Genomic DNA, 14,189 nt, shown 5'->3' with positions numbered 1-14,189 from the left:
GCTCATATTTGGTGGAAGTGCCCCAAGGTGTGCAGACTGTGGATTAGGATTTATGCCTTGCTCCGTAATATTTTTCAAGTTACTCTGAAGAGGGACCCATATGAAGCACTCTTGTGTAAACCTATACCTGACCTGACTCGTACACAACGTCAGTTGGCTCAGCATTTGTTTACAGCTACGAAACTGACCATTGCCCGATCTTGGAAGACCCCGTTGCTTAGTTTTGAGGCGGTCAAGAACCGTATGAATGATATCCTCGTTAATGAAAAGTTGACTGCGATAGTTTCTGATTCCCACGCCAAGTTTCTTAAGGTGTGGGACCCTTGGATTTCGAACGTTGCCCCCTCCAGATTCCAGACCACCCTTCTCTCCCTTTAAAGCCTCCTGGACGCTCGCCCCGCAGGACTCGTTCCCCCCTCTTCCCCTTCCCCACCCTTTCTCTAGTCTTCTTTCTTTGTCGTTTTTCTCTTTGTTTGTCCTACTTTTTCACTCCTTCTTTCTCTCTTTTCCTTGTCTTTTCATGTTGTTTTCCTTCCTGGCTCGGTACTCTCAGGCCCAGCCCCTGTTTGCTCATTGGAACGTAATAGAACTTTTCATTTTGTTAGTCTTCCTGCTTTGTGAAGCACTAAGGGATTTTAGGTCCCTATTTATGCATTTCCACTTGTTGATACCCATTATTTGGTCCATGATGTTTCCCGGTTGGCTCACGCCATATGTCGGTATCATGTTTTGCTGCCATCTGTTCCCATGCGTTCCATTTTCTTTTGTCTTATTGTACACATGTACCATGTTTTTGATGTATGTTTATATCTCTTCTTAAAATAAAAACTTTTGTACAAGAAAAAAAATGCCAATTATACCATCTTCTGGTGCTCACTTGACTCCTTGGCTCTCTCCTCTGCCCAGCTGACAACTATAGCAGGCTGGACTGAATAATGCTGCTGACCTCAGCTGGGGAGAAGAGAAGAGAGAGCCGAGAGACGCTCTGAGATAAGGTATAATCTGAATTTTTTTTATATAGCAGAGGCACAGGGACATAGCGTTATATAACTCAGGGGATGACACGATCATAGTATAGATATGAGAACAGCAGGAGGGGAGGATCGTGGAGTAGATGGAGCTAACAGGCAGGGAGGGGAGGGGGAGGAGGACACAGGAGAGCAGAGAGGAGAGCTGCAGATTACAGAGGCGCATAAACTGACCACGGTGTCAGGGCTCAACAGCCATGATAAACCATGGTCAGTTTACAGGGGGGAGGGTATTGCCAGGCAGGATAAGCCCGGTAGCTTAAGTGATACAGGGGGCCAAATGAAACACATAAACTGACCTCGGTGTCAGGGCTCAGCAGCCATGATAAACTGGGGTCAGTTTACAGGGAGGAGGGTATAGCCAGGCAGGATCAGCAAGGTAATTTAGGTGATTTTTTTTTTTTAATATACATGTCTTTTGGTTCATAGCTGCAGCAGCTTTAGAAATACATGGGTATGCTCCCCCAAATTTTTTGCCTGTTTATTATGTATTCGGTCTGACCAGACTATCGAGGTTGAGCAACCCCCCCCCCCCCCACACACACACACCTGTACTCAATCAGTGTCCACCATCAAGTGGATATAGGAGGAGTCCCCTGTAGTGCATTTTCACATCTTTCCCAGCAAGGAGTATTATCTCCAAGGGTTAGAAAGGCTGGATTCATCTCTTTTTCATGGATAGTGTAGGACCCACTGATAATGGGGTACTTTGATGCAGTAGTGGGCTTGAGCACGATATGGCCATATGGTGGGACCAAATCCCCATTTTTATTTATGGATTGTCTTCAGATTTGGTAGTAATTTCTTTTGCATTTGCGCGCTATTCTTTTTTAATTTAGGTGATACATGGGGCCAAATGAAACAGCACAAGCACCATGCTGTAGAACATGCTTTAAGGGAACAGGATCCATTTTTTTTTTTTTAAGGTAACAAACACTTTTAGCTGCCCATACATCATTCAGTTTTTCTTTCACTCAGCCACGAACAAAAACTGAACTGATTGCCTCTTCCACACATTTGGTGGCATTGTATTCTGACAGCAGGGAGAATCCCCCCCCCATGCACACACATAATATATATACAGATCAGCACTACAGCCTATTGCTCACATAGAGTACAGGTTCAGAAATCTCATCTAAGGCTGACAATCCAGCAGGAGAAGGGTCCGTGCCTCCAGTCCAGGTGGATGTAATGCTGCGTTATAGTAGAGAGCTTACCAGTGAGGACCGAGTGTTTCCGTGTAGAAGCTGGATGGATGGCAGCGTGGAGCGCAGCACTGACTGGCGTGTAACGTCACCAACGGGAAGGAGACACAGCACGTTTCAGAGCATGTGCAAGGCCCGTACAGAGCATGTGCAATCCTTTCTCAAGTGATACAATGATGGGAAAAGAGCTAAGTTGGAAGCTCCCTGCTATACAGCGGCTTCCATCCTCCTGGACTGGAGGCATGGACCCTTCTGCTTAAATTAGCTTTCTGAACCTTTACTCTATGTGAGTTCTTATTTGGCCTGTTGTCCCAAAAATGCAACAGGATAGAGTAAGACTTTAGGCCCCTGGCGCTGTGACAAGATTGCCCCTGTGGCTACTTCTGAGGCATCTGCTTCCAACACAAAGGGCAAGGCCGGGTCTGGATGCTGTAATACTGGTGCGAAGATAAACACACCCTTTAGCTTGTCGAAGGCTGCCTGAGCTTCTTGAGACCACTGGAACCAGCTTGCTGGTGGGTCAACACTGGGTAATGGGCGCAATGATGGCAGAGAAGCCCTTCATAAATCTCCAGTAGAAGTTGGCAAAGCCTACAAACCATTGGATGCCTTTCTTGTCTGAAGGGGCTGGTCACTCCAGGATTGCCTTCACCATTTGTGGATCCCATTAGTAGAAATTATAAGACCCAGAAACTGGATAGACATCCCTCCAAGTCACACTTTTCGGCCTTAACATAAAGGCTGTGCTTCCTCAAGGTAGAAAGTACCCTCTTTACATGAGTTCTGTTGAGATCCAAAGTGGCAGAAAAGATGAGGATGTCATCAAGTTAGATGATCACAAAGTGCTCAAGGAATTCTCAGAAAATATCATTCACAAAGGGTTGGAACATGGCTGGAGCTTTACACAATCTGAACGGCATGACGAGATATTCGATGTGTCCGAACCGAGCTATGAATGCTGTTTCTATTCATCTCCCTCCCGGATACGAACAAGATTGTATGCGCCTCGTAGCTCTAATTTGGTGAGGATCCAGGCAGTTCTAACCCTTTGAAAGAGTTCAGGGATGAGAGGAAGTGGATACCATTTTTTTATTGTAATTTTGTTAAGTTCCCTGTAGTCCACACAAGGTCTTAGTGTGCCATCCTACTTTCTGACAAAGAATATGCCAACCCCATCAGGAGAGGAGGAAGGACGGATGAACTCCTTTTCCAGATTTTCATTGATTTATAGCTGTAAGGTTTCCAGCTCAATTTCTGACAGAGGATATATGCGCCCAAAAGGAATTTCTGCACCAGGGAGTAGTTCTATCGGACAATCATACTGCTGGTGAGGTGGGAGGACATTAGCCTTTTTCTTATCAAAAACGTCAATGAACTCATGATAGGCAAGTGACACGTTCAGATGAGAACCGGGTCCTGTTTGAACAGTAAAGCAATTAGTGGGGCTACTGGACTCTGGAAAAAACAGTGTTGCAGGCAGTAGGCAGAAGAAAAGGAGACCTCCTTCTTGGTCCAGTTAATTTGTGGGTTATGAGCCTGTAGCCAGCAAATTCCCAGAATAAGGAACATAGGAGAACAAAGAACATTAAAGCAAATTAACTCCTGGTGGCTGGAATCTGTTATAGTGAGAATGGGTCTGGTCTCTTGGGTGACAAGTCCGGAGCTGGGCAAGGAACCATTAGCTAAATGCACGAGTCTTTGGCTTTTATTACAGGGGGGTACACAGTCTTTTTGCTAGAGACAGGTCCAGGAAGCAGCTGCATGCCCCAGAGTCAATAATTGCTAGGAGCTGGCCTCCTCTTCCGCCAAATGCAATGAGACAGGGAGAACAAGATGAGATGGAGAAGATCTGTAAACTTGGAAATACGTGGGACTTTGTGGAGGAAACTTACTGGGTCTAATGGGGCAATTGCGCAGGAAATATCCATGCCCTCCACAGTAGAGGTCAAGATTGGTCTGCCGACGACGTTGTCTTTTGTCCGGGCTTAAGGAAGAATGGACTAGGCCTATTTGCATTGGTTCCCCTTCAGAAGTTGCAGAGGAGGAAGGTACTGGTGCTGGTGTGAAGATGGGAGGAACCTTAGGCATCATCCAGGTCGGCTGGAAAGTCTGGGAGCAAATAATCTGTCGCTCCCGCAGGCATCTGTCAAGCTGAATGGCTAGCTGGATAAGTCCTTCAATAGTAACAGGAGCGTCCACTAGGGCCAGCTCATCTTTAAGGCTTCAGATGGTCCTAAACGGTACTGGTATCTAAGAACTGCCTCATTCCAGCCCGTATCTGCAGACCATTTATAAAAATTCCACAGTGTAATCACTGGGCACCTTCCCTGCTAAAGAGTATGCAGAGCGATTTCAGCGGTGGCCACACGTTGGGGGTCATCATAAAGCTGTGTCATTTCTTCAAAGAAGGCATCCATGAAGTTGAGAACAGTAGGCCATGGGCCCAGGCTTGGGGTTCTTCAAATAACAAGGAGATAATGAACCCCACTTTCACAGTCACTGTGGAAAAAGTTCTAGGCTGAAGAGCCAAAGTACAGCAAGTAGGCATTCTTGAAAACTCTGAACTTTTTCCGGTCATCAGAGAATCGCTCAGGCGTTGGTACCCGTGGTTCAGGAGGAGGGGCCACCACTGTATGTGAAGAGGTGATGAGGCAGATGCACTGCTGATGGATGGTGGGCTGGGGTTCGCAGGAGCAAGGGATGCTGCAGACGACCCTCCAACCGAAAGTACCCTTCCTGTAGTCGTTGTACTGCTTGGGTAAGCGCAGTGACCTGCTGGCACAGAGCCTCAAGCTGGGAAGCACCTCTGTCGGCCTCTGACATGGCTGAATTGTACTATCACATACCTGAGCTGAGGCCAAGGTGCTAATAGGGCTCCCCTTGCGGCTAAGTGCGGCACACCCCTGAAGGTGGTACAGGAAGTGTAGCGTCAAAAGAAGCACAGGTTGCCAAAAAGGTGCCGAAGATCTGGGCCCGTGGACACCTGGGGGGGACTGGAGAAGGCAGAAAACACAGTCAAACAGTTGTCCCTCGGGAACTCTAGAAGAACTGGGAAAACTTGTGCACACAGGGAGCAGTGGTAAGACCAAGCTGAGGATCAAACACGGGTAGTCAGTCCGAGGATAAGGCAAGTAACAGAAACAGGAACTTTGCCGAGGTCACAACAGGTAAGCAGGCAGGGTTATACATGGGTGATCAAACAGGAGCAAGTTTGGTAAAGCAAGCCAGAGGGTCAGTGTCAGAAGGAGGAGATCAAGCAGGTCAGGTATATGCCGGGTCACATCGGGGAATCCAAGAGAAGTATACAGGAGCTCAGGAACACAGGGAGGCTGATAAACAATCTAGCAATGTAATTAATCCCACAGCAGTCTTTTATAGGCCAGCGAGTCGAGCATTTGCGTACGCCTGTTTGGCACTCCTGCGCCAGGGCGCACAGGGATGTGCCAGATGCGCCAATTGCCACTATTGCCAACATTGCCAGTTCACCTACGGCCATTTCCCTAACACACTCTCTTGTGTTTCTTTTTATTCTATATTCAGAGTTGACTTAATTCCAGAGGAGAGCCATGCCCGTAGTGTCTGCTCATTACTTACAGCCTGATTCACAGGCTGTTTTTATTTTAATGGGCATTGTTATGGACTTTATGAACATTTATCATATTAAATAATAGGATTTACCATCTTGAGCGCTAGCAATTTACCTTTTTGTTTTACAATCAGACCGTGGCTGCTTTACAAACAAACTGTATTTCTCTGAACACCTTTTTGTTGTGATGCACCTGGGATGTATTTTGCTGACTAAATTTGAAAGTTCAGTTGGGCTTTCAGTTGTGAGTCGAATTAAAGACTAAAGCAAATTAACCACTTCTGGACCAGAAGATTTTCCCCCTTAATGACCAGACCATTTTTTGTGATTCGGCTCTGCGTTACTTTAACGGACAATTGTGCAGTCGTGCGATGCTGTACCCAAATAAAATTGATGTCCTTTTTTTCCCAAAAATAGAGCTTTCTTTTGGTGGTATTTGATTACCTGTGCGATTTTTATTTTTTGCGCTATAAACAAAAAAGTGCGACAATAGTGAAAAACAAACAACAATATTTTTTACTTACTGCTATATAACATTCCCCAAAAAAAAATTTTTTCATCACTTTAGGCCAATTTGTATTCTGCTACATATTTTTGGTAAAAAAAAGAAAATCCCAATAAGCGTATTTTGATTGGTTTGTGCAAAAATGTCATTCTTATTGATTTTTTTTTTTTTGTACTAGTAATGGCAGCGATCAACTATTGCGGCACACAGATCAGACCCCTAACTGACATTTTTGACACTTTTAGGGGGACCAGTGACATTACTACAGTAATCAGTGCTAAAGATATGCACTGCTACTGTAATAATGACACTGAGAGGGAAGGGGTTAACCCAGGGGCGATCAAAGGGTTAGGTGTGATCCTAGGGGGTGTTTTCTAACTGTGGGAGGATGGGCTTGTGAAATCAATACAGAGACCTGTGTTCCTAAATAGGAGGAACACAGGAACTCTGCATTGATTCCTGAGAGAACAATGATCTGCTGTGTTTACAACAGCAGACCGCCGTTCTCTCTTCAGAGGGAGCGATCGCAGGTACCCAGCAGCAATCGCAGCCACCAGCCCCGTAGATTGGCTTCCCTGCTGGGGAGTGGATGCGCGCCCCCAGGATCGCTCCTGCGGACTGACGTACAGGTACAGCGATTTGAGGGAACCTGACGACCTGCCGCAGTACAACTGTGGCGGCAGGTCGGCAAGTGGTTAATGAAAAACAAAAACAAAGTAATTTCACCAAATAATATTTCAAGATGTATTTTTGCAGCTTAATAAGGCAGAGCAGAAATAAAAAGGGAACAGCTGGCTGGCTATTAATACTGCTGGCGGGATGTTTCACTATTAGTCTCTTGACCATGTTTGTTTTTGCTTACCCTATTAGAGTCACAGCTGGGCTGTTCAATAAGAAACTCATTGCCTCCACTCAACTTCAATTGATCTTATAATACAATACACTGATGTCATTCTTATTTGTGCTCATTTACAACAGAGATGAAGGAAAACCAAAGCAATTTCTAAGTACATAAAGTAGTAAGTGAGTTTCAGCTGTCTTTGATATCATACCAAGCAATAATATAAGCAGTTTTTATTAACAGACATTAATAAATATATTAAAAATATACTATAACAATATTTCAATAGGATTGTTGTAAATATATAGCATGTATAGTGGAAGGGTAAATATAGGGCAGTGATTTCCAAACTGCAACCCTTTGCTTGCCTTTATCCAGCCCCTGGGGCACTATTCCTCCCACTGATACTAGGCACTATTCTGCCATCTGATACCAACAATGAGGCACCATTTATCCCACTGACACCAATAATGGGGCAATATTCCCCCCTATAATGCCAACAATAGGGCACTATTCCTCCCCCTAAAACCAAATGTGGCAATGTTAACTTCCACTGATGGCAAGAAAATTTCCACTCACACTGGCCACAGTCCAGGCCCTCCTAAATTCCGAAGTACAATAATACGGCCCTTTGTTTGGAAATTTTGGAGACCCCTGGTATAGGGTATAGGGGTTAGCATTTGTAACCTTCTGTAATACATATATAGATTGATATTCACTCTAGGCGGCCACACACTGGCAGATGTCTCATTGGGAATGATGGGCAGTGAAACATCATGAGACATCATGCAAACCTGATTTTACTGCCATACCAATGCAGTCTACCATTATGTTCCTCCCAGACAAGACTGACAGGTGAATGCAGAACACAAGCAGTGATGTCAGTCATGTTCTGAAAGCAAACCCATATAAATCATGGCCTAGGACCAAGGAAAAGTCAAGTCATTGCACTGAACTTAAAGTTTACTATCATCCTTACTTTCCAGGCATTTTCGATTAAAAGGTGTGGAGTGCTGCTGACAAAGGAATGGAGAGTTGCTGTTTGACCAGAAAACCCGCGACAAATCACTTGAAAAAACACTTGAACAAAGCTCATGTCGTTCTTTTCAGGCTTTTCCATTGAAGTATGGGGACAAAAATGCTAAATTCTGCCTGAAAAGTAGCTCAAGCACTTTTTTGAGAAAACAAAGAACAAGACATATGTGCCAATAACTCACTAGTGTTTAAATATGGTAACTACATGCCCTCAGTGTTGGAAATATATCTGATTACATTCTGATTTTATTGTAAGAGATGGGTGACTTTTGTTGGGTGCAGTGCCAAGGAGAACAATTCTAGTGACTGCATGTTGCACATATCAAACTGCTAGCTTCAGTTATGTTATTTGCCTGCCTTAAAATGTATCTAAACCCAAAAACAAAACTGTGATACATTGCAGCTTAAATAAAAAAGAAGAAAAATACTGCACTAGTGCAAATTTCAATAAATCAAAGTGAGCTGCAACTATTTTGTGAGATATACACAATACAAAACATAAAAGAAATATAAGTTGTGCTAATAATATATGCCTATAAAGATCAGAAAACAGTACACAGGTGAAATATTAAGGAATCCTTGATATGATGAACACCACACTCCATCACCATAGGTAAGCTCCGATAACACCGCCACTGCCCCCGCCACCACCACAACCACCGCCACCAAAGGCTAAATTAGTCTCTTATCAGCTCGTATTAACCCCATTTTAAGAGGTCAATAACACTTGTGGCTTAATATCCAGCTGGGGCCTTTAAGAGACCTAGGGTCATCTTATGTCTCCACACATCAATAACCAAATGGTATTGTCATAGATAAACCCAGAAATGTAAAAAGCTCAACATAGTCTAAGATCATTCAACACCTTTATTCAAATCTAAAATGTTGCACTTACATATCTAATGGTAAAAATCACCTTAAAATAAAGCAAGCCAGTGTGGAAACACAGCCCGTCCTTCCAGGATCACACTCACGGAGTCGTCAGCACACTGCTCACCCTACGTGTTTCGTCATATGTTGACGTCTTCGTCGTACGGACAGCATGATGAGTCACTGCAATATATACAATACAAAACAAAACCAAGCCTCAAACTGAGCCTCGGCTAACCACTGAATTTCCATTTAAAACAGAGGGAAACTGAACCATGCCTCCACTGAGATTATCTAAATCCCAATAGCCTCTTACATTAGGAGATAACTATGTAGATAATAGTAAGCTAAAAAAAACATATAAACTGTGACGTTCATATTGCATATTCCTTTTCATTGGCCCACAAATATGAATACTTGTAAACAACACCTAAATTAACCAATATGGGATTCGGTATTGTTATTACATACATATCTCTCAAAGGACATGTCCAAATAGGTGAACACCTGCCCTTATTCAAATATAAATCACTATACCAATACATGATTCTCCAAAAATCACAGGAAACTTCATAAATTGGTACAAAGGGGTCACCATATTGAAAAACTCTAAAAGGGTGACATCTAGTGGCCAAAAATAAGATTGGCCACCATTCCATCATTGGATCATCATCTCATAACAAAAATTAGATAATTACAAACCAATGACTTACAACATATAGGAAAATTAAATTTTTGGAGCTTAAACCTAAAAAAATAATAAAAAGATAAAAATACACATATATAAGAAAATATTTGTATAAAAAAAAAATGTAAATATTACCTCCGTTTTTCAAGATAATATATAGTAGGTACAAATAATTATATAATTATATTTACACAGGCATGGTTTAGTTTCCTTCCATTATGAATGGAAATTCAGTGGTTGGCCAAGGCTCAGATCAAGGCTTGGTTTTGTATTGTACATATTGCAGTAAATCATCACGTTAATGCATGACAAAACGCGTAGGGTGAGCAGCGTGCTGACATCACCACGAGTGCAATCCCGGAAGGATGGGCTGTGTTTGTACACTGGCTGGCTTGCTTGATTTTAAGGCAATTTTTACCATTAACTATGTAGGTGCAATATTTTAGTTATGAATAAAGTTGTTGAATGATCTTTGCGCTATGTGGAGCTTTTTACATTACTGGGTTTATCTATGACGTTTCCCTTTGGTTATCGATGTGTGGAGACTTAAGAGGACCCTGGATCTCATCACATCAAGGATTCCTTAATATTTCACCTATGGACTGTTTTCTGATCTTTATGGACATTTATTATTAGCTCAACTTATACTTTTTTATATATTGCCGCTTACCTTAGATACAGTGGCTGCATTCGTTTTCTAATTTCAGGCTAAGATCATTTTTACTAAGTACAGAAACGACCTGTTTATCTTGCCAGAAATAAAGTGAGTCTAGCCTAAAAGGGACAGGAAATGTGTTATTACCAGGATTACCTTGGAGGAATAAACGTTGTATGCAGGATGGATGTTATATATTTTTTTATATAATCATATTCTTTTGAGATATTCTATGGAAAATAATATAAAGTGTACTATATTTATAATTTTCCAGCAAGTTCGAAGTGTATCCACAGTTCATGGCTGGGCTGCAAATACTTTATTAATCATCCACCTTGCACAATAAGTGAAGGTGGATGATTAATCTGCAACTCCTGAGAATATTTAAAAATAAGTGCTTGAGTTGCATGAATGTTTCAGGTAATCCACTTCTTGTTTAGACCAGATATATATCCTTGAGATGACAGAGTGCTTGTAGCCTGAATTTTTTCTAACATACATTATATGAACATGATATGTTATGAGAAAATAATGTATTCATAGTTTCCAAACCTTAAAGAGGTTGTAAACCCATAGATTTTTTTTTTTTCGCAATCTGAAAGAGAAAGACATAATGAGCTAGTATGCACCGCATACTAGCTCATTATGAAATACTTACCTTAGAACGAGCCCCCGCCAGGCCGCCCGCTTACCTGTATGAGGGGCGACATGTCCAGTCGCCCATTTTACGGGATCGCAGCATCCGGCCATCTGATTGGCCGGAGCCGCGGTGACGTCACTCCCGCGCACGCGCGCGGGAGCCGACGTCACGGCATGGGACTCTGAAGGAACGGCACCAGCGGCCGTTCCTTCAGAGCGCATGCGCCAGTGACGTCACTGGCTGCATGTAAGGTAAATATCTCCTAAACGGTACATGTTTAGGAGATATTTACAGTACCTATAGGTAAGCCTTATCATAGGCTTACCTATAGGTAAAAGTGTCAGAGGAGGGTTTACTTCCTCTTTAAAAGAGTGAATATCAATGCATTGAATATATATATTGTATAGGCATCACCCCTGTACCATCTCTAAAATTCACCCATTTTTAACTAATGAAATCACCAAGCTACTCATTCACCTCTGGGTTATATCTCACCTTCACTATTGTCATTCGCTTCTCAGGGGCCTACCTCTCCATGGGCTATCCCCTCTTCAGTCTATCATGAATGCTGCTGCCAGACTCATTTACCTTACCAATCGCTCAGAGTCTGCCAGCCCTCTCTGCCAATCCCCCAACTGGCTACCAATTGCCCAGCGAAACAAAATTCTAAATACTAACAACAATATGCAAAGTCATTCACAACTCTGCCCCGACCTACATTCCCACCCCAATCTTGTCTCCAAATATAACCTAAACCATCCTCTGTGCTCCTCCCAAGACCTCCTGCTCTCAAGTTCTCTTGTCTCCTTATACCATGCTCATCTCCAGGAGTTCTCCAGAGCCTCTCCTATACTCTGGAACTCACTACTTACTCCGGCTGCCATTAGGCAATCCCTGTAAACCCATCTCTTTAGGGAAGCTTGTCACACCTCCAACTAACTGTACTTTTATTACTTCCATCAGCTTATCCCCCACAGCTATAACCATTTATACCACTTGCCTCACCTTATTAGATTGTAAGTTCTTATAAACAGGGCCCTCTTAGCCCTCTTGTATGGATGCTATATAAATTCTGTATAATATTAATAATAATAAACATGGAAGTTGTAACATAAGCTGTGTGTTTTATTCAAGATTTTACTTAATAAGGATATCTGCCATAAAGGAAACAATTCATATTGATAAAAATCATAATAATAATACACATTGTGTCCATTGCTTTTTCATAGATATTAAAGTATATATATATATATATATATATATATATATATATATATATATATATACACACACACACTGTTTTGTCAAAAGTATTGGGACACCTGCCTTTACACGCACGTGAACTTTATTGCATCCCAGTCTTAGTCCGTCTTATATAATCGCAGAGGATAGCGCACACAGGCAAAATAAATGACTATCAAATATAACAAGGCAATCAAAATGAGTAAAAATGCTGCTCAAGCCCACCACTATGTCAAAGTACCCCATTGTCAGTGGGTCCTACGCTATCCATAAAATGAAGAGTAAATACAACCTCTCTATACCATTGGAGATACTTACTCCTTATATGGGAGAGATGTGCAGGATAGTGTAGAACCCACTGATAATGGGGTACTTTGACGTGGTGGTGGGCTTGAGCATGATATGGCCATATGGTGGGACTAAATCCCCATTATTACTCATGTTGATTGCCTTGTTATATTTGATAGTCATTTATTTTGCCTGTGTGCGCTATCCTCTGTAGTTATATATGTATATTGGTTTTTATAGCAGCACCAGCTTTAGAAATGCATGTTCAGGGTGTGCCCCCCTCAACCCTTTTTTGTTTGTTTGTTATACACTTAGTCCAGACCAGACTCCTGGGGTTGAGCACCCCACCCTCACACACCTGTACTTCGTTATCAGTGTCCACCAGTATGCAGATATAGGAGGAGTCCCTTATAGTGCAGTTGCACATCTCTCCAATGTAAGGAGTAAGTATCTCCAATGGTATAGAGAGGTTGGATTTATCCTTCATTTTATGAATAGTGTGGGACCCACTGACAATGGGGTACTTTGACGTAGTGGTGGGCTTGAGCACGGTATGGCCACATGGTGGGACTAAATCCCCATTTTTACTCATTTTGATTGCCTTGTTATATTTGATATACATTTCTTTTGCCTGTGTGCACTATCCTCTGTAGTTATATATGTATATTGGTTTTTATAGCATCACTAGCTTTAGAAAGGCATGTTCAGGGTGTGCCCCCCCCCCAACCCTTTTTTGTTTGTTTCTTAGTCCGTCTTAGTCCATAGGGCATAATATTGAGTTGGCCCACCCTTTGCAGCTATAACAGCTTCAACTCTTTTGGGAAGGCTGTCCACAAGGTTTAGGAGTGTGTCAATGAGAATGTTTGACCATTCTTCCAGAAGAGCATTTGAGAGGTCAGGCACTGATGTTGGACAAGAAGGTCTGGTATGCATTCTCTGCTCTAATTCTTCCTAAAGGTGTTCCATTGAGTTAAGGTCAGAACTCTGTGCAGCCCAGTCAAGTTCCTCCACCCTAAACTTGCTCATCCATGTCTTTATGGACCTTACTTTTGTTGTCAAGTTGGAACAGAAAGGGGCCATCCCCAAACTGTTCCCACAAAGTTGGAAGCATGACATTTTCCAAAATCTCTTGGTATGTTGATGCCTTAAAAGTTCCCTTCACTGGAACTAATCCCAACCCCTGATAAACAACCCCACACCATAACCCCCCCCCCCTCCACCCAATGATTTGGACCAGTGTACAAAGACAAGGATGAGCGAGTTTAGGGTGGAGGAACTTGAATGGAATGCACAATGACCTCAACCTGATAGAACACCTTTGGGGTGAATTAGAGTGCAGACTGCGAGCCAGGCCTTCTCTCCAACATCAGAGCCTGACTTCTGGAAGAATGGTCAAACCTTCCCATAGACACACTCCTAAACCTTGTGGACAGCCTTCCCAGAAGAGTTAAAGCTATTACAGCTGCAAAGGGCGGGACAACTCAATATTGAACTCTATGGACTAAGTCTGGAATGCCATTAAAGTTCATGTAAATGTAAAGGCAGGTGTCCCAATACTTTTGACAATATAGTGTATATATATATATAAAAATATAATAAAACTGTC

Source organism: Pelophylax lessonae, assembly GCF_965119305.1.
Source record: "Pelophylax lessonae genome assembly, chromosome: 3".
Lineage (NCBI taxonomy): Eukaryota > Metazoa > Chordata > Amphibia > Anura > Ranidae > Pelophylax > Pelophylax lessonae.
This window is presented reverse-complemented; position numbering follows the sequence as displayed.